Source organism: Bison bison, unplaced genomic scaffold (assembly GCF_000754665.1).
Source record: "Bison bison bison isolate TAMUID 2011002044 unplaced genomic scaffold, Bison_UMD1.0 scf7180017864390, whole genome shotgun sequence".
Lineage (NCBI taxonomy): Eukaryota > Metazoa > Chordata > Mammalia > Artiodactyla > Bovidae > Bison > Bison bison.
In genome coordinates, this window is record NW_011494962.1 from 4,757,350 (window position 1) to 4,764,099 (window position 6,750).

A 6,750-nucleotide genomic window follows, 5' to 3' on the forward strand; every position below is an offset into this window, starting at 1 on the left:
GTGCACCAGCCCCAAGCATCCAGTATTGTGCATCGAACCTGGACTGGCGACTCGTTTCATACATGATATTATACATGTTTCAATGCTATTCTCCCAAATCTCCCCACCCTCTCCCTCTCCCACAGAGTCCATAAGACTGATCTATACATTGGTGTCTCTTTTGCTGTCTTGTACACAGGGTTATTGTTACCATCTTTCTAAATTCCATATATATGTGTTAGTATACTGTATTGGTGTTTTTCTTTCTGGCTTACTTCACTCTGTATAATAGGTTCCAGTTTTATCCATCTCATTAGAACTGATTCAAATGTATTCTTTTTAATGGCTGAGTAATACTCCATTGTGTATATATACCACAGCTTTCTTATCCATTCATCTGCTGATGGGCATCTAGGTTGCTTCCATGTCCTGGCTATTATAAACAGTGCTGCGATGAACATTGGGGTACATGTGTCTCTTTCCCTTCTGGTTTCCTCAGTGTGTATGCCCAGCAGTGGGATTGCTGGATCATAAGGCAGTTCTATTTCCAGTTTTTTAAGGAATCTCCACACTGTTCTCCATAGTGGCTGTACTAGTTTGCTAAATAAATCTTTTTTAAAAATATGCATGAAAACTTGAAGATCAATGATTTTAGGAAATTAGTTTTTAAAAATAAGTGAATTGCTAAAGAGAACTAAGATAAACATAATTAATGAACTGTGTCTAAAAGAGGAAGGAGAGAACGATGGAAGATATGGACAAATTTTCATTCTCTTATTCAACTAATATCTATTTAAAGTCATTTAATGGCAGAGTACGGTGATAGAACTTGATAGAGATGATTACAAAGCTGTGTGAGAAAAATACGTCTGCACAAAGAATTTTTTTTCATGCAATAGGAAAGCTAAACATGTGTGCTCCAAAGTCCACTGCAATTCAGTACAAGGCAAATGCTGAGAAGTTATTTCTATAGTCTTTAGCAGCTTACCAAGCATATTCACACTCATTATATCATTTGATTCTCACAACAACTCTTTGAGATAGGCAGTGGCACTTCCGTATCTGGCATAAAGAAACTGAGACTCAGAGCACACAAAGATAAATATAAATGAATGTCGCAGTGGCATTATTTGAAAGAGAAGAAAACTAGAAACTGCATAAATAGCCAGGAATAGCGGAGAGGCTAAATACATTATGTCTCTCCGTACAAGGGACTGGTAGGCAGCTGGTAAAGATAATAAGACAGGGCTTCCTTGGTGGCTCAGTTATAAAGAATCTGCCTGCCAATGCATAAGACATGGGTTTGATCCCTGATCTGGTAAGATCCCATATGCTGTGGAGCAACTAAGCCTGTGTGTCACAGCTATTGAGCCTGTGCTCTAGAGCCCAGAAGCCACAACTACTGAGGCAATGAGCTGCAACTACTGAAGCCTGAGTGCCCTAGAGCCTGAGCTCAGCAGCAGGAGAAGCCCTCGCATCACAACTAAAGAGTAGGCCCTAGTCACTGCAACTAGAGAAAACCCCTCAAAAGTAGTGAAGACCTAGCACAGCTAATAAATAAATTCAGAAAATAATTAAAATTATTTTTTTTAAAGAAATATCTTTTAAAAATATTAATAAAAATGAATTATCATTAAGGATCTGAAGCAAACTTTTTTATCACAAAAAAATGTTTTAATCTTCTCATATACTCTGTTCACTTATTCAATAACTATTTATAACTTGGCAAGTATTCTGGAAGGAACCAAGGACATAACAGTCAGTGATAAAACCACTGCTGACTAATAATATTAAAAATATACGACATGTGTCCAGTGTACATGCCAAGTGAGTTACAACAGGTTTTTGCTTACAGAGGTGATGAGAGCTGCCTGGGCTATTCCAGCTAAGAAGTGAAATAGTGGACTTCTTAGTTGTAATTCTTGCCTGGAGAATTCCATGGACAGAGGAGCCTGGGGGGCCCCAGTCCATGGGGTCACAAAGTGTCAGGCACAACTGAACAACTCACATACTAGCTGTAATAGGCAACATTCAAATCTGGTTTGGTTGTCTCTAGAGCCCGAGTTCTTAACCACAGAGCTATCGGCTCTTCTGGCAGACAATGTTTGTTAAAGTACAAGTGTGACAAATGAAATAGTAAGTAAATCTAAGGCACCCAAACTTGCAGGTGGTCAGAGGAGACCATCATGGCCACGACATTTTAGCTGAATAAGAGTTAGCTAAGGAAAGCTGGAGTAATTGAGGAGATTGTGCAGAGAAGTAGAGGAAAAGTAGGGGCAAGATGCAGAGAAACTAACAAACAAACAACAACACACCGCCACCCCCACACATGCACACACAAAGACAAGACAAAATTTGCATGGCTAAAATCAAGTGGTGGGAGGATGGAGAAAGGGCAAATTGTAAGATGCAGGCTTACTGATGAGCTTTATTAATAACACAGAGCTGGATCTAACTGCAAAGGCTCGTAATCCTACCACCGAAACACAGATTTCCTATGTTTGAAGAAAATTCTTAACAGAAGTAGAAATGAGGAGTGGAAAATCTTACTTATACAGAGTAGATTTTTAAATATTTGTTACAATTTGTAATATTGTTTAAGACTCGTACGATGAGAGAAACTGAGGCTCAGGTAAGTTGAGTAACTTGTTGAAAGTCATATGGTGACAGAATCAAAAGCCTTCTTACACATCCCTAATGTTCTTTTCAATAAATGACAATGAATTCAAAAGAAAGCTAGGAAAGTGAACTTTCCTGGTAGTCCAGTGGTTAAGACTTCACCTTCCAATGCAGGAGGCGTGAGTTTGACCCATGGTCAGGGAACTAAGATCTCACATGCCACACAGTATGGTCAAAAAAAAAAAAAAAAGGTTAGAAAGGGAAGACTGGGGTTTGGGAAAGACTGTGTTAAGGAAGAGGTATTTGGTGTCATACCTCAAAGGACAGAAAAATTTAAAAGGCGGAGATAACGAGAAAACATTTTTGGCAAAGAGACTCTTAAGTGCAGGGGCAGGTTCCAGGTTATTTAGATCAACTATATAAGTATACATATAGCATGAGTATAAGGTGATTCAGAGATGTTACAGGGCCCGAGAGCTTTATAAACACTGTATGGGGTTTGGGAATTGGAAATAATTAATAATACATTAATAGCCTTCAGAGAAGCCAGATGAGATTAAGCCATCTTAGTTTGAGGATGGACAATGACTAGCTGTGATTTCCAGAATAAGTAGTTACTTCCCAAAAATATGATTCAAAATTTATCTGGGTTTATTTGCAGGGAAACTTGTGTTCAGCCCAGTTAAAAAATGATGTTTCACCTGTATAGCGTTTAAAAGAATCTTTGGTGCTCTGAAAACTGAGAAGCATCCTGACATTATCCTTCTCATCAGTTATTTAGCAACAATCTTAGCTGTTCTGGGATGCTTATTTCCAGAGCATTCTGGCCCATAATAGTAACCTCTCGCCTACACTATGTAATATATTAAGGAAAGATAAATCGTAGGTCTAAGGGTTGTTTGGGAGCAGGATGTCACAGTCTACCAGCACTGTTTACTAATTGGATTTAAGATTTGTACTTGGTTTTGATGCAGCCAGGCAAGTTTGACAATTAAGTGGTCCTGAAATCTGGAAGTCGGCTTTGCTTCTCTTTTCCTGGCTCTCAAGAGCTTCCTCCCCTCCCCAGGTTGGGTGGGAGTGTACAGACAGAAGTCTCAGATGAGCACCCAGCTCATGGACACACTGCTCATCATCTTTGTCTTCTCCTGCCTCTTATTCTCAGGTTTCCCTGGTGGCTCAGCAGTGAAGAATCCACCTGCAATGCAGGAGCCGCAGGAGATTCGGGTTCTATCCCTGGGTCAGGAAGATCCCTTGGAGGAGGCCTTGGCAACCCACTCCAGTATTCTTGCCTGGAGAATGCTATAGACAGAGGAGCCTGGCTGGCTACAGTCTATAAGGTCATGAAGAACTGGACATGACTGAAGTGACTTAGCACCCACACACACGCCAGAGTAACCTGGGTTCTGGTCTACAGGATAGACAAGGACAAGAGACTGAAGGCAGAAATGGAAAAACTGGGTAAAAAATTAAAAAGAAGAAGGAAACATTAAAAATCAGCTGGTTGATCACCAAAAACTAGAAAATAGGCAAGAAGAGAAATTGAAGAATAACAACAGATGTGCTGTGCTTAGTTCCTCAGTCGTGTCCAACTCTTTGCGAGCCCATGGACTGCAGCCTGCTGGGCTCCTCTGTCCATGAGGATTCTCCAAGCAAGAATACTGGAGTGGGTTGCCATGCCCTCCACCAGGGGATCTTCCCAACCCAGGGATTGAACCCAGGTCTCCCGCAAAGATGGCTTGAATGAAATCCTTGTTTGCAATTGGCGTTTGTTTTACTGCTCAAGTGGGAATCTTCAAGTCCATATTTGATGGTAGAATGGTGACATGGGTCTCCTCCGACTCTGCTTTCCTTCATCTGAGGACTACCTCAAGGGAGTCTGTTGGAGGCTGACACCATAGACTGTTCCGCCATCTTCCTGTGTATTCTCTGCACCATGTCACTGGACAGAACATCCAGAAAATCTCAGCCTTGCCCTTTCACAAGCTGCCACCAAGCACACAGGTGGATTTCTTGGCCCTCTGCCTCCTTCTGGCAAGTTCTTTAGAAATCTAGAAGAACCCTATAATTCTCATTCTTTTTAGACATTCAAATCAGACTGGCAACTATTTTATAGCAAGAATCATAGGCAGCCTTAGCAAATAGCCACTTTCTAGTTTTGAGTTATTTCTAGATGCTTTGGATATGATTCCAATGAGAATGGCATCCAACAAACAAGATGATGCTTTTAGTTACAGATTATTTTTTTAAAACTAGTGTGTTGATTAGATAAATTCAGGTAATGTTTGTGTAATGAGAAACAAAATCTTGTTTTGCTCATATAAATAATTCCTGTAGGAATGACTCTCGAGTATGTGCTGTCTGCTATGCATCATGGAAGTTGACTCTCCATGAGCATTTAGAAATCCAGAAGAAAACCGTAGCTTCTGTAACTTTTAATTGGAACTGTTTATTGTGGTTTTTCCCCAAGCCAAATATATGACCTGCAATCAGTAAAGAGGCCAAAATTTCAGCTATTTCATCTACAAGAAGAAATCTGTTTTGTTTTGATATATTTCTAGGTACATGTTTTTAGTCATCTGAGCATAAGGGTGAACAGTGCCCACAAAGGAGTAATGTTTTAACCATTATTGTTTTAACTATTATTTTATTTATTTATTATTATTATTTTATTATATTAAACCATAATGTTTTAACTATTATTTTACCAAGCATGCATGCTAAGTCACTTCAGTTGTGTTCAACTCTTTGCAACCCTATGGACTGTAGCCCTCCAAGCTCTTCTGTCCATGGGATTCTCCAGGCAAGAACACTGGAGTGGATTGCCATGCCTTTCTCCAGGGGATCTTCCAGACCCAGGAACTGAACCCATGTCTCTTATGTCTCCTGCATTGGCAAGCAGGTTCTTTACCACTAGCACCACCTGGGAAGCCCATTATTTTTACCATGCCTGCTCAGATTGTAGAGTTGTCCTATTATAGGAATTGAGAAGCATGAGGGGGAAGGGATGACTCATATGAGTATTAAAGATGACAACCCTCAGCAGTTCCCTTCATACCCCAGTACAATCTATTGGATTCTTGGGAAGGCATTCTTAGTCCTCCCTGGAGGCATTTCATAGTTATACGTGGTCAATCTTGGGCTTCCTTTTAGTTACAATGGCCTTCAGTTCCTACCATGTTTCCTGTAGGTGCCATTCTTATACCATGATCTTCCTCTCCTTTCTGAGAGAGTTTTGTAGGGCTTTATATTTAAGTTTCAGTTCAGTTCAGTTCAGTCATTCAGTCCTGTCCACCTCTTTTAGACCCCATGAATTGCAGCATGCCAGGCCGTCCTGTCCATCACCGACACCCGGAGTTCACTCAAACTCACGTCCATTGAGTCGGTGATGCCATCCAGCCATCTCATCCTCTGTCATCCCCTTCTCGTCCTGCCCCCAATCCCTCCCAGCATGAGAGTCTTTTCCAATGAGTCAACATTTTTGACGGGTCATGGTAGAGAGAGGTCTGACAGAATGTGGCCCACTGGAGAAGGGAATGGCAAACCACCTCAGTATTCTTGCATTGAGAACCCCATGAACAGTATGAAAAGGCAAAATGATAGGATACTGAAAGAGGAACTCCCCAGGTCAGTAGGTGCCCAATATGCTACTGGAGATGAGTGGAGAAATAACTCCAGAAAGAATGAAGGGATGCAGCCAAAGTAAAAACAATACCCAGTTGTGGATGTGACTGATGATAAAAGCAAGGTCCCATGCTGTAAAAAGCAATATTGCACAGGAACCTGGAATGTCAGGTCCATGAATCAAGGCAAATTGGAAGTGGTCAAACAGGAGATGGCAAGAGTGAATGTTGACATTCTAGCAATCAGCGAACAAAAATGGACTGGAATTGGTGAATTTAACTCATATGACCAGTATATCTACTACTCTGGGCAGGAATCCCTCAGAAGAAATGGAGTAGCCATCATGGTCAACAAAAGAGTCCGAAATGCAGTACTTCGATGCAATCGAAAAACAACAGAATGATCTCTGTTCATTTTCAAGGCAAACCATTCAATATCACAGTAATCCAAGTCTATGCCACAACCAGTAATGCTGAAGAAACTGAAGTTGAATGGTTCTATGAAGACCTACAAGACCTTTTAGAACTAACA

The 6,750-nt window shown here is 40.8% G+C and overlaps 1 pseudogene; it reads left to right on the forward strand.

The window, feature by feature from the left end:
- LOC105002238 overlaps window positions 1-4,679 on the forward strand; it is a 121,336-nt pseudogene extending 116,657 nt beyond the window's left edge.
- The last annotated feature ends 2,071 nt before the right edge of the window (window positions 4,680-6,750 follow it).